Genomic DNA, 24,521 nt, shown 5'->3' with positions numbered 1-24,521 from the left:
AGTTATAACACGATGTGCAATGGTTACAAAACTAGCTGATGTTGCTCTAAAGAGAAAATGTTTAAAGCCTTTTTATGTTCCCTTTAACTAAGCTTGAAAGATCCAGTTCCTCTTACTCTTAGTAGAACCGGGCAATCTCTTTTTGCTCAAAATAACTGTAGTCGGAGGGGCACACCAGATGCTCCCTCCTTTTTAGTTAGAGCCTACCGGACAGCTCAGCTGTTTGGTTGCAAAATACATATTGTGGGATTACTAAAAAAAAAAGTGGGCATGCAGCCCATCCATTTCTTATCATGGGTTGGTTTTACTTTTACTCTTTTTGCCTACTTCTTATTCAATGGCTTGCATTGTCCGTCTTGTGTTTGCCCCTCCCCTGAAGCATTTCCAGTTTACTTGTGCCCATCCACTTCTCCTTTTTGAGGGAACTACTTTTTTTCTTTTTTCTTGACCATTCGAGAGCGCATGTTTTTTAAAGATGTCTATCTAGTGTGCTTCTCTGCCCTTCTCCATGCTCTGTTTTGCTCTTTCTCACCTGTATACTTCTTCCTGCCCCTTCTGTGATGTACTCACCTGCATGTGCTTCTCCCACTATGCTGCCACCTTGCCCGTGAGGCTTTTCTCACACAAGCTTCACCTCACTCTCTTTTTTGCGCATTTGCTTTTCTTCCACCACGCTCCATGTTGGTCTCTCTGACACTTCTTTGCTTCTATCTGCCCCACCAGTCGCGTCCTCCTTGTTGCTTTACAAATCCTTCATGATATTGCTACCACCCTCCAGTGCTGATTCCCCCACCAGGTTGCTTCTGCTCCCAGTTTTGCCTGCTCCCATGTTGCTTTTCCACCCCTTTAATAAAAAAAATCACACTTTTGTTTTTTTGTTCCAACTTGGATAGGTAAATCAAAAGAAAAAAACACCTATGCCACTTTGTAGGCATGTTTATAGGCAATGCATATGTTTACAGAATAACCTAGGCAACACGATTACGGGCTTTTTTCATTTTTCTTTAAGCTTGATACACATCCCTGGGGGTTCTGTACAGCATTGCTAAGCACCATTGGTAAAGTCAATAGGTCCCAGTGGTGAAACGTATTGGCTTTGCCAGTGCTTGTTTATGAGAGTGACTCCTTTCATCTAACTGGGTGGATGAGCACTGACAGTGGTGGTGTGAAGTAAACATAAGTGGAAGGGCAGGCCTTTTTGCCTGTTGCATGCTAGGGAGAGATTCCTCCCACCCTCGTCTATGTTTTAAAATTTGTCTGCTAGCACCCTAAACCAGGTCCTTTGCTCAGGCTTGTGGGGCATGGATGCTGTATTTATGAAATTGTATACATTAATAGCAGAGCCGCGAGGGGAGGAGGGGGTGGTATGTGGCTATGGACCCGAGGGATTCCATTTTGTATCTTAAAGAGTCCAAACAGCACCTACAGTGGAGAGTCAGAGAGAGGTTAGACAGTTGATCTGAACTGAAAGCCTCTCTCAGACATTCCAAGGATCTTTACAATAGGCCAGACTAGGGAATATTTAGGAGATGAGACACAGGTTTGGGGCTAGGGTGTTTTCCCCTTGCCTCTCTTTGCCTGTGTTCTCTGAAAGGGCCACAACAATATTCTCATCTGGATTCACAGATAACAATCAGCAAGTAATGGCCGAGCACGATTCAAACATGCAGTCAATATATAAACTGTTCAGAGATCAGTCAATATTTCCAGTGTTCCTCCCATCATATCCTTTTTTTCGTATCCACCACAACAATCCGACATTGTGATTTTGAGCCATCAGCAGTAAATATTCTTTCATGTTTTTATTACAAGACGCTGATTTTCAAATTCTTTACAGCACTAGAAAAATGTGTACATTGATTGTAATGGAACTTATCCTCAACATTACTTGAGTAATTGAATTTTAGTGAGACGCCAACCCATTGCAACAAGCACTGAGGTATAGTTGGGTATCACTCTTAGAACAGTTTAGATAGATTTCGTCCAGCACTTTTTCCTCAGTTGTTTTGGGTCTCGGGCATTGCTTACTTTGTAAATAAATAAATTAATTGATGCATAAACAAGTACAGGGGCCCAAATTATTTTTGGGGAGTCTCCTGGTGGTGTTGCTCAATTTCATGGTTGTTCAATATGAAGGCTGCTTTCCTTGATTCCACCTTATGCCTCTTTCTTCACCTTCTTAACACTCCCTGTCTCTTTATTTCACTCTTGCTGGATCTTTTTCATTCCTGCTTTCTCCCTATGCATTGATTGTCTGTCTTCGTCGTTTCTGCTCCCTTTTCTTCATTTCTCTCTCTTGCTCCTGGTCAAAGTCTGATGATGAAAATTAAGGTCCTGTTCGCAAAAATGGGTGAGGATGACCCCAACCACAAGCACAAATTAGGTACTGCTTAGGTAGCCTGTAATTTCTCCACACGTTTTGGTTCTCATGTCTGTCCTTCAAGCAGAAGATGGATCTGGTTCTTAATGGTACACAATGGGAAAAGTGTGTGATGCTGTTCAAAAGCCTGGGTCATGGGCACATATACATACTAATAGTAACGTAAGTACCAAAGATAATTGAAAAAATAGTACATTAATTGGTCAGAGAGGGTGTTGTAGGCAGCAGGGTAACTTTCTTCATAAGCATGTACCTGTACTGTAAATTCTTCTCACTTATCTATGTTATCTGTTTTTGTGTTTTTATAACTCCTGTGTCATCTCAAACGAAAATCGGTGCTGTTCAGTTTGCGGTTTTGCAGCTTTTTCGTAGGTGAACGCACACAATTATAAATTATTACAAAAAACCTGAATTATATTTCCCTGCATCTATGAGGTACAGATAGAACTACATTATGGCTAGTTTAGATTCTATAAATAAATGCATGGGTCGTATTATTTTATGAACAAGACCTGCGGCATACTCAGCGTTTCCTTTCCTACATTAGCATAAAGAAAGGCCGTTTATTTGTTGGCAATGTAAAGGATTTATTCAGTCATTGTGCGGGGAAAATTGAATAGAAAGTCTTTTCCACTGTTTTTCAGGGGGGGAGTCTACTATTTAACCATGAATGGATAAAATGATTGTCTTGTATATTTTCAGTGATTTTTCCACTCAAATCAACTTTTAATATGCACATGCAAATAACACTTCAGTATTGTTTTCCCAAAGGAAGAAAACAAACATGACTTCAAAAGGAAGATTAAATCAACAAATGTGGCACAGAAATACTCAAAAACGCAGATCTCAAAGGAAAAACTCACTCCTCAAGAGAATGTTCTATCCTGCGCATCACTGACTTTCTTTTTAGAATTTTGTATAGTTCAATAAACGCATTTAAACAATCGATAAACACAGAGGACTCGAATGAGATGTTAAGAAATCAATCAAATAACATCTCGAGTAAGGTGAGTAAGACGCCGTTAATTTGAAAGGAGAAGTCGCCTACCATGCAGAGTTGTAAACACGTCTTTGTGGCTTTCGTGACATCACAAAACTAATTGACTCGACAGAACCTCAGATCTTCTTTTGGCTGGAATGGGGCGGCATCTGTAAGCTGTGCAGGCATTGTTGTGGTAATTACTCATTCGTGGAAAATTTCATGGTAACAACCATTGCCACATCCCACATAAATTAAGTAAGCATGAGTTACTTCTCTGGCTTTTTGCTGCACAGCTCTCAGTGTTCCTTGAGGTTTAAAAAGTCTAATTTCCATCTCGGCTTGTAAGGCAGTTCTGTCCTTAACTCTTTGTTGGAGCCTTCAGCCATGCATGGCAATGCTCTATTCGTTATTTTCAGTGCAGCTGGGCACAAAATGGGAGCAGCAGAGATGAATGTTTGCTTATGCCTTTCCCAGAAGGCAAACTTAAATTTTGACTTGTTTTCTCATAGCTGGTGAAATTGGATTTAATTGGCAAGCAACACATTTATTTCACCTATAAAACAAAACTAAATACCCAATCGCCACAAAAGTGGCTGCAAAGCTAAGGAGATTTGTACAGATGTGTATTACTTCATCTAAAATGTCTTTGGACATTTCTATGGGAATATGATGTCCTCATACACACATTGGGCCCGATGTTCAAATGTAAACTTAGACATTTGGTCTAAATTTGGACCAAACATTTAGGTTTACGACTTTAGGTCCACACTCGGGGAAGGATCTCTGCCCCAAGAGCGGACCTAAAGATAATACTCATAAGTGCCCTCTGTGGATTCCCAAAGTCGAAAACTGAGATGTTTGGTGCAAGTTTAGACTAAAGGTCTAAGTTTATCTTTGTGAATCGAGCCCATTGTGATTGTCCTACCTAAATACATACACAATTGGATTGGGATAATGTTACTATTAGCATGCTTAATTAGAAGACAGACAGATACCCCTTTGCTGTAGATGCAGAATGATTCTTAATGTAAAACACACATCCTGGTGCTTGTCTAATGCACTGAAGGTCTTGAAACCTTTTTAGGATGCTATTTAATCCTAATATGCACCTTTAAATCCACAGGTGTCCAAGAACAAGCATGTCTACCACAGAGGAGGAAATGTAATGCTGATAGAGAATGAAACTCTTTAAAAAAACTACCAGTGAATTTGAGCCCTCTCAAATGCTGCAAATCGGCCATAAATAGAATGTGTAGTGTTGTGGGCTAAAAAAGCATCACTTAAATGTGGCGACCTTGGAAATCTGCTTTGGTTCTTTAAAATCATTGTTTTAAATACACAGTTAAAAGCAGTTAATTGTGTGCTAAGCACGGAAAGACATTATGAACCATCATTAAAAGAAATTAATGCTCAATTAGTTCTTCATCGCATACAATCTTGGTGATCCAGTCCTATCTTTATATTTTAAAAGTTGAGGAATTTTAGAACATTTGTTTTTATCAAGAAAATAGGACAATGCCATTAACATCAAACCACAAAGCTCATTGAGCATAAATAGACAAGGCACAATACTGAATCCCAAGACTTCTTGGTTTATTCCGTGAGTTCTAAAACCTTTGTAAAGGGATCCACCTCACCTAAAAGCTTGCCTAGCAGGAGACACATGCCTTCACAATACAATTTTTTGAATCTCAGAAACAAAATACATTTTACCTGCTTCCTTGAACCTTGAGATTCTTTGTAATGAAACAGATTCATGACAATGTAGACGCAAGGCATCAAACGTGACAGCGCATTTTGTTTGCTCTAATTCGTTAAGATGTAAACAATATGGCCACACAATGAAAAACCAGATCAAAATAAAATTAAAGGGTTTTATTACAAATGAACACAGGTTAATGTAAACAAATCCCAAGAAAATACTGTGAAGATACAATATTACCATAGAGTAATCAGATGTTCTGAAGGACTTTAGTCGAGTTAGCATAAGACAAACAAAACACTCTGTAACCACAATACAGCAGAATCTGGTGTTCTGAAAATAAATGCTGGACATTTCTCTTATACATTAGTGCAAGTCAAAGAATCTAGTTAAGTTAACTAAGGACAATTAGGGCAAGTTCTCTAGAACCTAAGCTTATGAAAAATGGAATCCAACTAAAGAACATGTAGGTGAAAGTGAAGAGCAAAAATAGGACACAAAGACTTAGGAAAAATGGAAAAGGAATTTGAAAGAAATGCATATGGGAAAGGGAAGGTTTTAGAATTTCAGAAACTCGATCAAGGGTTTTCTTAGAGGGTAAAATGTAAGTCTAAGCTACACTCAGCAAGGCATGAGGCAAAGGGGAAAGTCAGAGGTCTGTACCTCTCAAAGTCCAAGGGAATCTGCCTTACAATCAATCAGTGAAATTCCTAGTTAATACTGTGATTAATCCACTGGGCAACACCCGACAATCCGGACATCACATGATCCATTTTTTATCCCATTTTACGGTGAACTTCTTGTTACAGCAAGTTTAGGTTCCACAACAAGCTTGAGAGCATTGCTGCCCTTGGTCTCCTGAAAATCATTTGAAACATGTATGAATAGGAACAATCATTTCTCTCTCGATCTCTCCATGTACCTTTTCCAAGATCATCTTCTCAGGTTCTATATATGTAAGACAATAGTATATCTATCTCCAAACTAACATTTTATGGAAAAATACCTGCAATGAAATGACACATTAGCAGAAAATGGAAAACAGTTTCTCACTTTATAGGAATTTCAGACCTAGTGAAACTAATATGAGGTAAAGGCACATTTCATTCCACGTTATACTGTGCACATGCTTATTCCTACATTAATATAAATGTTGGCTACCCTATCTCATTTTAAACTTCATGTTACATTTAATAAATGAAATACATTTGTTAATACATGTATTCAACTACGATTGACAACTACATTTGTAAGCACTTGAGCACCCATTACATAAACTGTTATTGTTTCAAATGCAATTGCATTCAAATTAAGTGAGGATAATTAGATATAATACTCCATGATTAAATTTCTTATAGTGAGGATAAATCACACAATATTTGTATTTCTCCTACCACTACAGTGAATGCACTCTATTACTGAATCTGAATGCTTCACTTTACTTTAATTAAAGATTAGACCACACAGTTTGTTTTGCCTGATAAGTACGTATTTGTCATAATTGTGACATCAGGAGTAACAGCAAATTCTCCACTGCACCAGTCCTCCCTCTGATGGCGAATCAAGCCATCACATCAATCTGATATTCTCCTATCAGAGAGACAAATCAAAATCTCATAGGTTGATCCAGGAAAGACCTTCTTGATTCCTCTAGCTGCTTAACATCACTGTAATAGATGTTCTTTCGATTCTCAAGTTCTAATTCTTTCTTGTTTCTCTGCTTTTCTCCTCTCTTTCTCTGCACTCTCTCGTATAGCTTGAAATATCCAAATACAACTAATTCACATAGAGCAATTATTAGCAATGGTCTCAAAATATTACCAATTATGCCACTTCCTAGATTTCCAAAGCACTTTCCAATAGCTGTAAGTCCATTTCCTATTTCTTCTCATGCAACCGTTGCTTCTAAATCCCTCAGATCTTCTTTCAAGTGTGTGATGTTCTTAATGTATTTCTTCAGCTCTTTACTGTTATCAGGGATGTAGGTACACCATTGTTGAGCTCCTAAAATCCGACAGACTCTGCCCTCTTTTGCGAGAAGGACATCTAAAGAAAGTCTATTTTGTAAACCATTGATATAATAATAACCATTTGTATATCTGTAAATCCTCCAGCTGTACTGGTAAACAACTTATCAACTATGGTGGAAAGCTTTCTAATCTTGAATGAGTTAAGTATCACTCCTATAGATAATATCAATGCAACAAAAATGACTCCTACAATTTCATTAGTACTTGCTCATATTTTTGTTCTCCCATGCTGGTCTGTAATTGAGTCTTCAATCTGTCCTACATGATACATTTTTGGAAAATCTATTCCTGTGTAACATGTTCCATACCATCTCTTGGGTAACCTGTAAGATGTATGTTTTCCACATATGTAAAAACAGGATACATTCCATGTAAGTACAATCTCCAATTTCTTTTATCCTCAAATGTATAGTGATGTCCCTACAAAATTTGTCTCAGTTGTGGATTGCCTAATGAAAATGGAATGCATAATTGCCGTTTATGTTGCCAATCTAGAGATAGGGCTGCCATGTTTCCCTATAATTTATATTCACTTTCTTCTCTAGACCACTGTGGTACTTTTGAATGATTTGTAACCTTAGCTAATAGATCTCCTCCTACCTTCTACCAAATCTGTGAATTTATTTTCTACACCTGTCACGGAACAAGTCAAGTTATGTCGGTGTGCATAAACTGTGTCTAATGTCATGGTGGGTCTTAATTTTTTTTTACTATTTAAAGTTCCTTGCATTAGGCTGTCAATTCAAACTTCATCACAGGAATTTCTGAAAAAAAACAAATCGTGATTTAAATAATAGTATTGAAAATTACCCTTTCCATAGAGTAAACTCAGCAACACGCTACAGGTAACTCTATATATTAAAGGTAGGTGATGGAAAGTAATTTCCTCAGCAACTGATGCAGGTAATTGCATACATGCAAAAACGTCAGATGATGGACGGACTGCAGAACAAATTAAACATTTACCCCCAGTCATTCCAGTTTGGACCCAGTCATGTGCAAATCATTCTGGACCCTGGCATGGGTCCCATGCTCGCTATGCCACCAGATTCGAGCTAGCCTAGCTGATAAGGGGTGACACTTGAAAACCCATTTGAGGATGCTTGTTTCCAGTCCGAGGAGGACCTGGCTTTGCAGTTCAGGCTGGACTGATCCCATGGAGTGTAGGGTTAAGACTTATTTGCAAATGGTGGTGTCTAAACTGGGGTGGCATGGTGAGCAAAAGAACAATGGATTTAACCCAGATCTGTGACTGAGGGTGAGTAATTGAAAAGGTTCAGCATTCAGTCCATCATCCTTTTGTGTTGCAAAAGCGGCCGTAAGTGACCAGGGTATGCTCAGACATGGGTCCCTTTCTCACTATGCCACTGGATTCAAGCTAGCCTGGCTGATGAAGGGGGGATACATCGAAACCTGTCCCAAGATGCTTGTTTTCTTGTAAGGGCAATCAGTTCAGCCATTTGTGTGGAAAATACTCCTTGAAGATAGGAGGCTTTGACCACACCTGAGACAATACAGACTGCATAGGCAGCTCTCAGGTTTCCTTCATGGACTCTCAAGCAGGAGCCATCAACTAACATTATATAATCTTATTCAGCAAGTGGGGTATCTTGTATATCAGGTCTCAGCTTGGTGCATAGTTCAGTGACATCTAGAAAGTCACACTCAATTTCATCATCTTCATTTACTTCGTTTAATGGCAAAGGCAACAGTTAGCAGCATTCAAATTTGTACAATGCCTTAAGTTCACATTAGGAGCAGCCAGTTTCACCTGCTCATATGGGCTCACTCAACCGTTGTACAGGTGTTGTGCCTTGGTCCTAGTCAAAATAACCTCTACTTAGTGGGGAAAAACATTCAGAGGATGGCCCATAACAATGCTTTCACACTGTTCAATGCAGACCCCTGTAATTGTAATTGTATTTAAATAGCGTTAACTGCCCCTTTTGAGGCATCAAAGCGGTGAGTAGCATGCTACCCCAGAATCCAAAATGATTTGTGGTGGATTAGTATAGGGCAATATGACTGCAGTATTAGTATTAGTATAGGGAGGTATGATTTAATTTGAGCAGAGGACGAGGGTCTATTAGTTGGATTGAATCGAATAGTGGAGGTTTGGAGGAGGGAAGAAACCAGAAGTGTCAATTAGGAGATCATAGTTGCAAGATGGGTTTTGGGGTGAGTAAAGGAGAGATGGAGGAGGGAAAAGTCTGTAAAAAGGGATTGGGGAGCTCATAGTAGTAAAACAGGGTTTGGATGAGTTAAAGGAGAAATAAATGTGGGAGAATTTAGTAGGGTTGTTTGGGAGATCATAGTAGTAAACTAAGGTTTGGGTTGAGCCAGGAAGAGTGGAGGGGGGAAGAGTCTAGGAAGGATTAATTTGGAAATCATAGTAGTAGAATGGGTTTGGGATGAGTCAGAGAGTGCAGATAAGGGACAGATTGATAGAGGTATAAGGTGATGGTGGGACAGAGTAAAGCTTTTGAGAGAGTAATTTTTCTTCCTCTTTAACAGTAGGGCTAAAGTAAAAGATACATACATACATGATTACATAGTAAGGAAATATATGTGTAAGGAATATAATACATTGTGATTTGAGTTGTATCGTATAACACAGACGTTTAAGAGTTGCAGTATTTGAAGCTAATTTATTTGTGCACTTTTATAACATTATTTTATCTTTCCTCAATATTTCAACAGTGAAATGCTTGTAGATAAATAGTTAAGATAATATTTCCCTATTGCCATAGATAAAATAAAAACAGAGACTCTTAAGCATCTAATCATACAACTTATATAGAAACTATGCAATGACCTATGCACATGTTAAGTGTAGAATAATATACACACTTATATATTCATACATAAATACACTATACATACTATATATACTCATACATAAATCTATTGATACCCATAAATACATACATACATTTAACTGTAAGTAAAATATACATTTTTTAAAGACATTTTAAACATTTATATATACAGGGATATTCAGGCCATTGCTGTTTGAGTATGGTGGTTATGTAGGAAAGGGACAACTTTTGAATAGTCTTCTGAAGATAAGACAGTAATCCGGGGATTTTATATTTGGGGGTAATGAATTCCATAGTTTGGCCACTTGAACAGAGAAAGATTTACCACTTATAGTCTTTTTCTTGTATGGTGGTGTTTTGAGGCAGGGTGCCAATTGTGAGCAGATACAAAGCAGCTTGAAGGTGGATCGTTTGGCAACTGGTAAGCAATGTAGGTCATTCAAGGCAAGGGAGATGTGGCTTGTGCCTTTACATGTAGGAGTAGTCTGGCAGCCAACTTGAGAATGTGTTGTAGTTTTTTCATAGTAGATAGAGAGGATCCATGGTAGAGGCCATTGGTGTAATCCAGTTTAGAGAGTACAATAGAGATACTCCTTGTGTGGAAATCTGAGGTAGGGGAAGATGTGTCACTGAGTTTTCATGGCGATGAAACTTGATCTTGGTAATTTGTCCACTTGAGCCTTCATTGTTAACTTGGAGTCCATGGTAATTCCAAGTTTTCCAAGTTTTCTAACTTCCTTAGATACTTTAGGAGGTGTTCCCAGATCGTCAGGACAGGTGCAGAGTAGGTCATAATTTTGCCAGTCACCAAATGTGAGTATTTCTGTTTTTGAATCTGCTCCATGTCATCCACTGATCAACGGCTTTGAGGCAACTGAAGATTTGTGAGTCTCAAATGTCTTCAGGGCATTCCAGTTTAAGGAGTATTTGTGTCATCTGCATAGTTGTGTGCATGTGGGTTGAAATTTGTTGATCATTGCTGGTAATGACATAATGTAGATGTTTGTTAGATCTGTCAGCCCTTGGCATGTTTTCCACTGTCTTTTGGCTTCTGACCTCTTGTTTTTGATCCTGTGATGAATTTTGTTGTTGCTAGGTTTAGGACTCCGGGCACTTTACCACTGCTGACAAGTGCTCTGTATAAATGGTATTGGGGACTGATTCATCCATGATTGGCATATTTTATTTACCAGTAAGTACCTAGTATAGTGCACCAAGTGTGCGTGGGCCTGTAAATCAAATACTACTAGTAGGTCTGCAGCACTGATTGTGCCACCCACATAAGTAGCCCAGCAAAAATGTCTCAGGCTTGCCATTGCAGTGCCTGTGTGTACAGTTGTAAACTGCCATTTCGACCAGGCAAGTGCACCCACTTTCCAGACCCAAACCTTCCCTTTTACTATATATAAGTCAACCCTAAGGTAGGGCTAAGGCAGCCCAAAAGACAGGGTGCAGTGTATTTATAATGTAAGACATGCACTGGTTGTTTTAATGTCCTAATAGTGAAATACTGTTAAATTTGGATTGCAGTTTTGCAAGGACTATCTACCCCATAGGGTATTGCCTTGAAATACCTTTTAAGTGTAATTTCCCTTTGGGAGCAGATAGAGATGTGGAATTTGGGATTTCTGGACTCACAATATTAAAAGAGATCTTTTGGTGAAGTTGTTTTTTAAATTTTAAGTTTCAAAATGCCACTTAGAAAGTGAGCATTTTCTTTCTTAACCATTCTGTGCCTCTGTTTGGCTGTGGAATGCACGTCTGGGTCAGGATGACAGTTGGGATGTTTGTGAATTCACCCTAGACAGTCACACAAGGGGAGCTGAGGTGTGACCTGCATATCCTGATGAGTTGTTCTGAACTAGAGTGGTGGAAGGAGCAGACACTTGCACCTGAAAAGGGCTGTGCCTTTCCTTACACAAAGCAGTCTCCAACCACCCTATACTGTGTCTGGGGTCAGGGCAGGAAAGGAAGGTTTTTTGCAGTATAAAGACTTTTCTTTGAAGTTTGTCTTCTTTAAAGTCAGAAATAGGTATAAGTACTGGACCTCTGACTCCACAAAGTTAGAATCCTTCCATACTGAGGACATTCTGCCAGGAAGAAGAGCTCAATGCTGTAGGAGGGACTGCCAATATGCCTGTTGCTTTGCTGTGCTGGCCTGCTGGTTGCTGCTTCTGTCCTGGGAGTGAAAGGACTTGACTTTGCCATCTACAAACTACTTCCAAAGGTCCTTCAAGGGCTTGTACTGAGCTTGCCGGCTGTTAAGAAGTCTCAGGGACATTAAAGGCTTCATCTGCCAGCCCATTGGCTCTCTTGCTGAGAGTCATGAATTGCCAAGTGGTGCCAAACACTGTTCGTGGACCCGTGGGAGTGATTCTGGTGCAACTGAGAAGAAACGAAGCACATTGACTCCAGAGCAACTTTGGAACTGGCGCTGCTGTGGGACTCTGCGCAGCTACCTGTTCCCGGAGCTGTGGTCCCCACTGAGTTCAACGACCTTGACTGATGCAGCAGGCCTGTCGCTGCCCCAGTGCCGCCAAAGTCAAGCCACAGCTTGAGTCCAGAGCACCATGTCACAGATGTCTGCGACACCAGTTTCCGACTCCATGTAGCACTGTGGCCCTGTGGTGTAATCATGACACCACGAAGTCGACACCTTGTGTCTTGATCTCCTGGATTCATCAACTCCGCTGGATCATAAGGAACCAATGCCTCGCCATGACACCGCATTCCCTCCTCTGCAACTGTAAGGAACCAATGCCTCACCTCCCTGGTAGCAATAGGGAACCAATGCTACACCGGCTCCAGCGACGCCTCACTTCACAGACTTCATGCAACGTCTTTGTTTCCTCGTTTTCCAATATACTGTATCTGGGGTCCATGTGACTCTATTACCAGCCTGCACTCCCTTGCGAGTGGCGTCAAACTGTTAGGAACCACTCCATCAAGATGTTGTGATAGCTCAGTTGGAGCTATTGTGTTTCTCAGTGCTTTACTAAGATTTTATCTTTGAAAATTATTTTTTTGCTTTTGTGGTTTTTCACTGTGTTACTGTGTGTGTACAAATACTTTACACATTGCCTCTGAGATAAGTCAGACTGCTCGTGTCATGCTATCAAGGGCGTGGGCAGGAGTTATCTTAGCTGTCTGGCTCCCTTACCTTGACTAGAGTGAGGGTCCCTACTTGGACAGGGTGCAAACCAGTGCCATTTAGAAACCTAATCTCTAACACTGATGATCAGTAGTGAGGATAGGACTTTTATTTGTACTTTACAAACAGTGATTGGTGTACATCACTTCCATATCGCCGACCATTACACTCCAACATACTAGTTTGATTTTTCTCTTTTTGGAACTTTTGAGTTTGATTCGCAATAATGTCTAAGTCTGGTGAGCCATCAGTTTGAGCTGGGGAGTTGGTGTTTGAAAAGGAGAGGTTGGGGGTATATTTGGTGCCTCAGCTCAAAATGTTCTGCAAGGAACATAGAAGACCTATTAAAGGGTTCACTAAAAAGGAACAGCTGCAAAAGGTGCTGAGGGCCTGATTGGCAGCAAAGGAGGCTAATGAGCACACAGGGGAGGAGAAATCTATTGTGAAGGGAGAGGAACAAAACCTGCATGATGATTTGATGGAGAATCAGGATCTACCTGGGAGAAAAGCACCTTCCGGGGCAAGCAGCAGTGTTTCCTCAAGAGGACTGACCCAGAGGAGCTAGAGGACAGGTGTTAGGCTAGGAGGCTATAAATGTAGCTGGAGAAGCTCAAGGTGAAGCATGAGATGAAGCGTCAGTCGGAACTAGCCAGGTTTAAAAGAGAGGCAGAGAAAGAGAAAACCACCATAGAGAAAGAGAAAATCACCATAGAGGAGAAGAAAATGCTTTTAGCTCAAGAGATGAGCTTGAAACAGTTCGATCTAAAGGGCAGGTCCAGCACAAATGGTGGCAGTAGTTCTACCATGCGTTCTGAGGGGAAGGTGCATATACCCAAGGATATGGTGAAAGATTTTGCTGTGAGGGATGACATAGAGCAGTTATTCACGGGTTATGGGGTGGCGGTGAGGATGCACAGGCTCCCTAAGAGAGATTTGGGGCAGGCCTGTGGAAGCACTTCCCAGTGTACGGGATCAACACCTTGTTGGCATTAGATCCAGAGGATCAGATGAGATACCCTGCCATGAAGGACGCCCTGACCAGGAGGTATGGTCCCATCCCAAAGAGTTACAGGGTAAAGTTTAGGGAGAGTACTAAACTTGGGTCTCAAACTTGGGTGGAGTTTGTTGATTCTTTTTGCAGAGCACTGGATGGTTGGGTGAAGGGCAGAGATGGAACAGACTTCTAGAGGCTGTACAATTTGGCTGCATGGGAGCACTTGTCTAGTCATTGTTTTCCAGAGCTGCGCCAGCACTCGATTGACAGCAAGCATACCTACCCCAGGAAGGTTACCAAGGAGGCAGACCGCTGGCTCAGCACCAGGGTCCAAAAGAAGTTGTGTGTTTGAAACTCAGCAAAGGATGGGCAGGGTCCCCAACAGATGAAGAGCAGGGGACAGGGATAAAAGTAAGGAGTTCTCTAGGGGGCCCCAGACCAGTTCCCCAGGGTAAAGATTCACAACCCCCTATTGGACAGAAAAAATGGTTCCCTCCAGGAAAGCTTGCAGGGAAGGGACCCCTCAAGTGTTTCACCTGTAACCAGGAAGGGCCTTTTAGGGGGAGTTCCAAGTGTCCCAAGTGGGCACACCCCCACCAATGGGCAGACACTAGGGTTGATGAGTTTAGTGCTCAGGGAGGAGTTGCCATCAGTTAGTGGTGGGTAGCCAGCTGAGTTCTCCCTAGTCTCTCTGGGTGAGGTGATCCAGTGAACCCCCATGCCTGACAACACAAAAAATTACAAGCAGTGGGTGAACATCAATGGGAAGCAGGTGGAGGCTCGGAGACACATAGGAACGTATGACAACTGTCTGCTGTAATCTGGTGTCTGAGGAGCAGGTAATCCCTAATGTGGTCCACCAGGTAGTGGCAGTAGACAACAGTGCGCGCCAATGTTTGGTAGCTCAGGTTCCCTTTGAGTGTGGGGGGTCTCAGGGTCCTTGAGGGTAGCTGTAAACCTATCCATACCTGTTGACTGTATGCTAGGGAATGACCTGGAGCATACCGCCTGGAAGTAGGTGGAGCTCAGGTCACACATGGAGATGTTAGGATTCCCAGTGTGGGGGTGCATGACCACAGGGTCCATGGCTCCCAGATAGGGTGATCAGAAGGTCCTGGAGCCTGAAACAGAGACCCAAGTGCCGGTCAGGAAGAGGAGGGGGAAGAGGCATGGGAAACCTGCTCCTGAGATTCCCACAGTCCAGGAAGAGGCTGAAGGTACAGGGGAAGAAGTGGCCAAATTAGGGGACCTCCCCGAGCTGACCTATTGGCAACGGGAAGGAGGCCCCACCAGGGAGGAGTTCTGCACAGCGCAGAAATAGTGCCCCACTCTGGACGGACTTTAGAAACAGGCCGAAGCCCAGGCAGCTGATGACACATCTCGATGTCACCTGATTTACTGGGAGAATGATCTCCTTTATCTTTAAGATTAAGGTTGCTGAGCCTGAGGCAGCCCATGTGCTGGTGGTATCCCAGTGTTTCAGACCCTTCCCAGTGGGTCTGGCTCATAATGTGCCACTGGCAGACCATTTGGGGCAGAACAAGACCTTTGACAGGCTTGTCACCCACTTTTATTGATCCCACATAAGGAAAACTCAGATGCATTGTGCAGGACCTGTCAGACCTGCCTGGTGAGTGGCAAATCTGGGAAGAGGCTCAAGACTCCTCTTCAACCATTTCCTGTCATGAACACCCTTTTTGAGCAGGTGGGCATTGACATTGTGGGGCCTCTGGATCCCAAGACAACCCATGGGCAAAAAGTTCATCCTGGTTTTGGTCGACCATGCCACCCGGAAGGTATCCATCTGAGGACAGTGACTGTGCCCACCTTGGCCAGGGCACTTATGGGGATTTTTACCCACGACGATTTCCCCAAGGAGGTGGTATCTGGGCAGGGAACCAATTTCATGTAATTGTACATGAAAGCCATGTAGAAGGCGTGTGGCATTACCTACAGGTTCACCACACCTAACCACCCCCAAAGCAATGGGTTGGTTGAAAAGTTCAACAGTACCCTGAAAGGCATGATTATGGGTCTCTCAGAACCCATGAGGCATAAGTGGGACGTCCTGCTACCATCCCTATTGTTTGCCTACAGGGAGGTACTGCAAAAGGGAGTCGGCTTCAGCCCTTTTGAACTTCTGTAAGGGTACCCTGTGAGAGGGCCTCTCAGTTGGTAAAGGAGGGCTAAGAGCAAGCTCCTAAGAAACCAACCCCCATGATGTATTCCATTAAAAGCAGGCCTTCAGGAATCAGACAGTTTGCGTCTGGAAGCTCACCCAGGAGAATATGGAATCTAGCTAGGAGGACATGAAATTATGGTATGACCAGAATACCAAAGTGTGGATGATGGCCCGGTAGATCCCTGTGCTCTCCAAGACCATTGGTCTGGGCCTTTTGGGGTGTAGGAGCGCACGAGCAATGTCACCTTACTGGTTGACATGCAAACTCCTAGGAACCCTTTGAGGGTCCTGCACATGAACCGCCTCAAGAAACACTTTGAGAGTTCTGAGTTGACCATGCTCTTGGTCACGGATCATGGGGTGGAAGTGGAGAGTGAACCTCTCCCCGGCCTTCTGCCTTCCAAAGATGGTCATTGGAGGGTGTGAACCTCTCCTCTACTCTGACCTCAGAGCAGCAGAGGGACTGTCGCCAGCTACTGGGACAGTTCTCCTCCATGTTCTTGCTCATCCCTGGAGTCACCCAATGGTGTACCCATGACATTGACACTGGGGACAGCCTACCTGTTAAGCACAAGTCTTACAGGATGACCGATAGATTGAGGAACACCATCAAGGAGGAAGTCTCTAAGATGCTGAGGTTAGGAGTGATTTAGTACTCCAAAAGTCGTTGGTCCAGCCCAGTGGTTCTGGTCCCAAAGGCTGCTCCGCCTGGTGCCACACCTGAACTGAGGTTCTGTGTTGACTACCTGTGGCTCAATACCATCACCAAGACTGACGCTCACCGCATCTCCCGAGCTGAGGAGCTCATTGACCAGTTTGGAGCAGCCAAGTTTCTCAGCCTTTTTGATCTAACGTCTGGATACTGGCAGATTGCCTTAACCAAGGGGGGCAAAGAAAGGTCGGTGTTCTCAATGCCAGAGGGGATTTACCAGTTCCATGTTATGCCCCTTGAGTTGAAGAATGCCCCTGCCACCTTCCAGAGGCTGGTCCACCAGGACATGGCTGGGTTGTAGAACTTCAGTGCTGCCTACCTAGAAGACATTGCTGTCCTCAGCTCTAGCTGGGAGGTCCACTTGCCCCACCTCTAGGAAGTGTTGAGGGCCTTGCTGAGTACAGACCTCACTATCAAGGCCAGTCAGTGCCAGATGGGGCAAGGGTTTGTGGTGTAGTTGGGGCACAGGGAGGGAGCAACAGTAGGTGGCACCCCTATAAGCCAGGATTGGCACCATTCTGACTTGGGCACCCCCAAGAACCAGAGGTGACAACCTTTCTAGGTCTCACCAGGTACTACAGGAGATTTGTGAAGGGATATGCACCATTGTTGCCACCAGGAAGCAGCCCCATCAGGTGATTTGGACAAAGCCATGCCAGGCTGCTTTTGACATACCAAAGGAGGCCATGTGCACAGAACCTGTGCTCAAGGCTCCTAACGTCTTCAAGAAATTTGTGGTGCAGCAGATGCCTCAGAGCTTGGTGTGGGAGCCTTGCTTTCACAGCTAAATGAAGAAGGCTTAGATCAACCTGAAGCCTTCATTAGTAGGAGGTTACTTTCCAGGGAACGGGGGGGAGTGCAATAGAAAATGAAGCTTTTGCTGTAGTCTGGGTGCTGAAGAAGCTAACACATCCTTGTTTGGAACTCACTTCTGGGTTCAGACAGACCACAGGCCCCTAAGATGGGCCGGGCTGGTCATCTAGATCCAGTTGGACAGAGCTGCTGTCATCACTGTGGGCCTCTTCTCTGGGTGGAGTGGACATGTCTGGACCCTCCTGTCCGGTGACATTGGGTAGGGGTCCTGCAGGGGTGTAAAGGCATAATTATTGCATCTGTGTGTGCCACAGTGTGCAATGGGTGGGTGACCCTGTACCCCAGTGCTTGCATTCCTGTGTAGGTCCTTGTGTGATAATGGTTTAGGGGGGTGTATGGGTATGTGCAGTGTCCATGCTTTGGTGTTACATGCAGGCCTTGGGTTTGGGATGTGTGGTTTGTGATATTGGGACATACGTGAGGAGTTGGAGTGATGGGGGTGAGGGCTAGGGTGGGGGTATGTGGTAGCATGCAGGTGGGTGGGGGATGAAGTAATGAAAGATTTGACTTACCAGAGTCCATTCCTCCAGCTACTCCTGCGAGGCCCTCAGGATGCAGTATAGCCAAGACCTGCTATTCCCACGTTGTTAGTTCTGGGGGAGGAGGTGGGGGTCCCCTGCCAGTCCTCTGTACCGCGATGTGGTGTCTTGAGACCACGGAACACACCTTCCCCCGTAGGTCGTTCCACCTCTTCCTGATGTCATCCCTAGTTCTTGGGTGCTGTCCCACTGCGTTGACCCTGTCCACGATTCTGCACCATAGCTCCATCTTCCTAGCTGTGGTGGTGTACTGCACCTGTGATCCGAATAGCTGTGGCTCTACCCGGATGATTTCCTCCACCATGACCCTGAGCTCCTCCTCAGAGAACCCGGGGTGTCTTTGCGGGGCCATGGGGTGGTGTGGGTGATGTGTGGGGTGGAGTGAGTTATTATGTGTGGGGTGATATTTAGAGGTGTGTTGTGTGAGGTGCGTGGATGTTGTGTGAGTGATGGTGTAGGGTGCCTGTGGATGCTATTGTTCTTTCAGGTGGTGTCTCTCTCTGGCCTTCTGTCGCAATTGTGGTTGTAAGGGTTTGTGGGTGATGTGGGTGTGTGTTTTATATTGTATTGGGTGTGTGGGAGTGGTGTGTGTATGTGTATCAGGTGTGTGTATTTGGAATTGTCCAATGTGGTTGTGTTTTGTAAATGTGTGTGTATTTTGAGTGCGGCGGTGTGTACCGCCAATGGAATACCGCAGTTGAAAGACCGCCGTGTGGATTTGTGGGTCGTGATAGTGTGGTCATCTTCCTGTTGGCCTGACGGTGGAGGTTTTTTTATCGCCAGTTTATCACTGACCTTTGGTGTGGCGGACTTGTGTGGGTGTCTGGATTTTGGCGGATTCCGAGCTGTGGGTCATAATGACTGAGGCGGAATTCCGCAGCCGCGGCGGTGTGTTGGGGGTCTTCTGCACAGCGATAAGCGGCTTTTACCGCCAATGTTGTAATGACTCCCTTTATCTTTGAAAATTCGTATCTTTGCTTGTGTATTTTGGATTTTTGTTATTTAGATCTTGTTTTACTCAGATAAATATTGGCTATTTTTCTAAACTGGTGTTGAGTACTTTTGTCGTGTTTACACTGTGTACAAACCCTTTACAGATAAGCATGACTGCTTTTGCCAAGCTCCCAAGGGTGTGTGCATGGGTTATCTTAGCTGTTTGACTCCTTTACCTTGACTAGAGAGAGTGTCCCTACTTGGATAGGGTGCAAACCACTTTGAACTAGAGGCCTCATTTCTAAAAAATTTGAAAAGCATGGGTGAGATGATTGAGCCTTGAGGGACCCCTGCTTTTGTAAGGTAGGGTTTTAGATGAGAAAGGGGGAGTATGGATGACATTTGCTCTGTTTTGAAGGTAGGAAGTGGTCCAGTCGAGAGCACTCCCCTCTATGTCAGCTTCGTAGAGTCTTTGTATTAGGGTGTCAAAGGCAACTGTGTCAAAGGCAGCTCAGAGGTCCAGGCGAAGTAGTGCAGCAATTCCATTGTGATCTATTGTGTTTTTAAGATCATCCCAGATGACGAAGAGGGCAGATTCAGTGCCTCTTCCTGGGCAGAATCAAGTTTTCTAGTCTGATATCTGGGCGAAAGCTGCTCTTTCTATCAGTTTGCCCAGAGGCAGTTCATTTGTAATTGGTCTGTAGTTGTAGGGGTCATGAGGGTCCAGGGTTGTTCTCTTTATTAATGGGCATATGTATGGCTTTTTAAAGTCTTCAGGAAAGATTCCCATAGTTAAAGAATTACTGATGATTCTTTTTACTGGTGTGGCAGCAGAGGTAGATAAAAGAATAATCTTGAAGTGTTTGGTGGACAAGGATCAGAAGGGCAACTGGACGGCCTGCTTGCTTTGACAAGATCCATACATTTACTTTGTGATATTTGTTTATAGGAGTGAAGAGGCTGGGTTGGCTTACTCTTGGAGGGTATTTTTGGAAACTGGTTGGTGCTGGTGGATCTCCTTTGTATTAAATAGGAGTCTAATGTGTCTGCCTTGGTTGTGTAACGATTTGCCAGTGTGTATTGTGAACTCTTGAGTAATGGGATGAGTTCGTTCCTTGCCTTTAGGTTTTTAAAATTTGTCGAAAATGTTATAAAATTACTTATATGCAGATATAGCATTTTGAATTCTGTCTGAGTAGTAACTTTTGTAGCTTTTCTGATTGATGATTTGTAAATTTGGTTAAATTTGTGTAGGTGACATTTGTCTTGAATGTTGTTTGTTTTTAGTTAGGTTTGGTGCAGCCTTCTGATTTGTTGTTTCATCTTTTTTCCATTCTGTGTTTCTCCAAGGAGCTTGTTTTCTTTTGTCCTGTTTTGTTTTTTGAGTGGTATTAGGATATTAAAGGCTTCCTGTAGCCATTTGCAAAGTCTTTGAACTGAGTTTATTGTGTCCGGATCTGTGTTGGCTGTTAGTTGTGTTTCTAAGTATTCAAAATTGAGTTTGTTCCATGGTCAATAGATGGATGGATGTAAGATGGTCTTAAGTGTGTTGATTTGTGGTGTTTGATGTTGGAGAGTTACCAAATGGTGGTCTGACCATGTGACTGGTGTGATGCTTTGTACAGTAACTAGTTCTGGGTTTGCAAAAATGACACCCAGGATGTGTCCAGCAATGTATGTGGGATTTTGTACAATCTGATGTAGGTTCAATGTGACTAGGTCAGTGATGATAGCTTTTGGATGGGGCATATTGGGTTTGTCAAACCTAATGTTTAAGTCACCAAGAATGCATAGGTTGGAGTATAGTGTTATAAGGTTTGAAACTGTATCTAGAAATGTGTCTGAGATGAATAGCTAGGTGGTGGTCTGTGAGGGAGGAGGAAGTTACAGAAGGAAGTTGGTGTAGGGTTGCACCTGGTGATGTTGACCTTACATCCTTATGGAGATGGCATTGGTGTTACTTTTATTGCTTGTTTGAATCTAACAGCTAGTCCACCTCCGCTTTTGCCTATACGATTTGTGTGATGGTTTGATAACCTGGAGAAATGGCTTCATGTAACACTGGGGCCATGTCATCTCCCAACCATGATTCAGTTATGAAGAGTAAGTCAGGTTGTGTGTCAGTGAGAAGGTCTTAGATGTGGTGCTTGTTTTTAGAGAGTGGTCAAGCATTTATGAGTAGGCAGTTTAGAGACTGTGCTTTGGTGGTGGATTCATTTTGTTTTTTACAAGAGTGATCAGTATATTTTGAACTTGTACCAGGTATGGATTTAGTGCTGACATTAACTGTATAAGGGTCACAATAGTGATGTTTTTCTGTTTTGTGTTCCTCATCCAGAAGGCCTCAAAGGCATTTTGTTGGGTCTATATGTATCGATGATAGAGAGGGTGGTCCCAAGTGGCATGGTGAGTTGTGTTTTTTTTGTAGAGTAGCCTTGTTGTGTAATAGACATGGGAATGCGGAATTGTGAAGAGTGGCATGTTGTTTATTTTGTTTGCGTCTGTTTAGGGTGGAAGGAGTATGGGTAAGAGGTGATGGTGGAGCATGAGACTCATATTCTAAGTCTCTAAACTGTGCAATGGATGAGAGGCGGCTAAATCCATGTTGCTGTGTAGGGGTGTTTGTAGTAGATGTTGGTGAAGATGGAGAACTTAGGAGTGAAGGTGGTCCAAGATTTGTATTTTTTGTGTAGTCATGAGGATGGGAAGGGGTATGTCAGGAAGCATTATGAAAGTGTGTATGATTTTGATGTGCTGGTGTGTGGGTTTTGTTTTGTTTTTGTGGATATTGATGTAGGGGCTTTCTGTGAAGGATTTCTATGTGAGTTACTGCTGGCGAGTGGTATTTGAATAGTGCAGGGGGTGATGATGTGTTTGGGAGAAAAGTGTATGTGGTGTGTAAGGGGATGGACAAGAATTATGAGTGTTTGTGTTAGATTTGATAGCTGGAAAAGGTAATAGCGGAGTGTAAGGATTGTATGGTTGTGTGCAAAAGGTAAAAAGAGGAGAAGGGTGTTGGTGGATGGTGTGATAGAAGGCTGAGTAAAGGTTTTGTCAGAATAAAAAAGGGTCCATTAGCAGGAAGTAGAGGACAAAGCTGTGTTTTATATGAATAGGGAGTGTATGTCTGGATGATTTCAATTTATGTATAATGTGGCTTTGTGTTCTGTTGGTGATGTGTGGATCTGTTAGTGGTATAGGATAGAGTTGTGTTTTTATGAGAATGAAGGTGTCATAGAGTTGTAGCTATGGTAGATTTGTGTATATGTATGGTTTGTGGTGTCTTGTAGTGGTTGTTGAGACATTGAAATCTGTATGAGGTTTGTTTGTAGTGTGTGAGTAGAATGCCTTTGTTGATTTTGTGAATGTGGAGGGCTTAAGGTGGTAGCTGGTGTGTGAAAAGTTGTGCAGCATCTCTGGCCCTAGGCCCAACCAGTTCTTAACAGGCCCAAACGAGCTCCTGCCCTTGTCGTCTCTGCCCTTAGCCTTGATGCCCGGGCTGAGATTACATGAACCCTAGGCTTAAATAGCCCTATTGGCCAATGGAACCCTAAACCTAACCAATCCGAATCATAACCCTAAACCATAAAGCCAGTGGGAATCCTGGCCCTATTAACCATTCATAGCCCTAGCCCTAACAGTCAATCAAAACCAAAGCCCTAAGTCCAATAGGAACCCAAGCCTTACTAACCAATCTAAACCCTAGCCCTGACGGTCAATCAGAACTGTATCCTTAAACCCTTAGCCCAGTGGAAACCGTAGCCCTAGAAGCCAATCAGATCGCTAGCCCGAACAGCCAATCAGGACTGCAACCCTAAACTCTTAGTCCAGTGGAAACCGTAGCCCTAGAAGCCAATCAGATCGCTAGCCCGAACAGCCAATCAGGACTGCAACCCTAAACTCTTAGTCCAGTGGAAATCCTAGCCCTAGTAGCAAATCAGAAACTCAGACCAAAAGCCAATCAGAACTGTAAACCTGACCCCTTAATCCAATAGAAATACTAGCCCTAGCACCCATTCATAGGAACAGATGCAACAACCAATAGAAACGTATATAAGGGGCAAGTGAACTTACGCCCAAGCTGCTAGGGCAGGGACAGAGAGGTGCTCCTCTATTCAGAATCTCCTTGGATACAGACAGGCACCATCCACAATTTCTAGCTACCAGATTCTACTTTTAGAGGTAAGGGACAATTTTGAAACCTCTGAAATACTGCTTTTCCCACAAACTGATCACTTTTCAAGCCAAAAATGAGTGCTGCATACACTTTCCAAGCACAGTTTATACCACAGAGCAGATTAAGCAGTCTCCCAAACACACTGTGATTAGCCACGGAGGTGTATTTAGTCTTTTTAAAAACCTTGTAAGGGGGTTGGTGAGGAGGAAATGCTGTCTTTGTGAAACACTAGGAGGGAAATTCATACTGTCACGGGTAGCACAAAAACAGCAGTTTAATAGTACCAAGTTTGCAGATAGGCAAGAGGTAAATTCAGACAGTCACAGGCAGAACAAAAACAGCAGTTTAAAGGACCAAGTTTGCAGAAAACCAAGATGTAAATTCATATAAAGACAGATAGAGTAATAGCAGTTCAAAATACCAAGTTTGCAGAAAACCAAGATATAGATTCCTACAAAGACAGCCAGAGCAAAATAGCACTTCAAAATACCAAGTATGAAGAAAAACAGAGAGACAAATGTAATCAGACATGGGTAGGGGAAGATCCCTTTTTATAAAAATTACAAGAAAACATAGAAAGTCTGTGATCTTACCACCTTCTTTGACTCATAGACTCTGGGCTATTTAGGATGCAGGGAACCTGAACTCACAAAATGGAGGTGGCTGTCCTGGGGTTCTCTCCACAAACTTAAGGGGCAAGTGCAGGTGTGAGAGGAGGGCTCGTGGTATCTGGGAGCTAGCCCAGGCTGCTGGAGCAGGGAGGTGCTCCAGTATTCGGAGTTTCTTTGCTTACAGACAGGCACAATCCATAATTTCTAGCTGTCAGATTCTACTTTTCAGGTAAGGGACTATTTTGAAACCACTTAAATACTGTTTTTTGAGCACTTGAACTAATCACTTTTTCAAGCCAAAAACAAGTGCTGCATACATTTTCCAACCATAGTTTAAACACACAGATCAGATTAAGCAGTCCCCCAATTACACTCTGGTTAGTCACTGAGGGGTACTTAGTTTTTCCTTCGAAGGGGCGTTGGTGAGGCTTAATGC

The sequence above is a fragment of the Pleurodeles waltl genome, chromosome 11 (genome assembly GCF_031143425.1).
Source record: "Pleurodeles waltl isolate 20211129_DDA chromosome 11, aPleWal1.hap1.20221129, whole genome shotgun sequence".
Lineage (NCBI taxonomy): Eukaryota > Metazoa > Chordata > Amphibia > Caudata > Salamandridae > Pleurodeles > Pleurodeles waltl.
Note: the sequence above shows the minus strand (reverse complement) of the source record.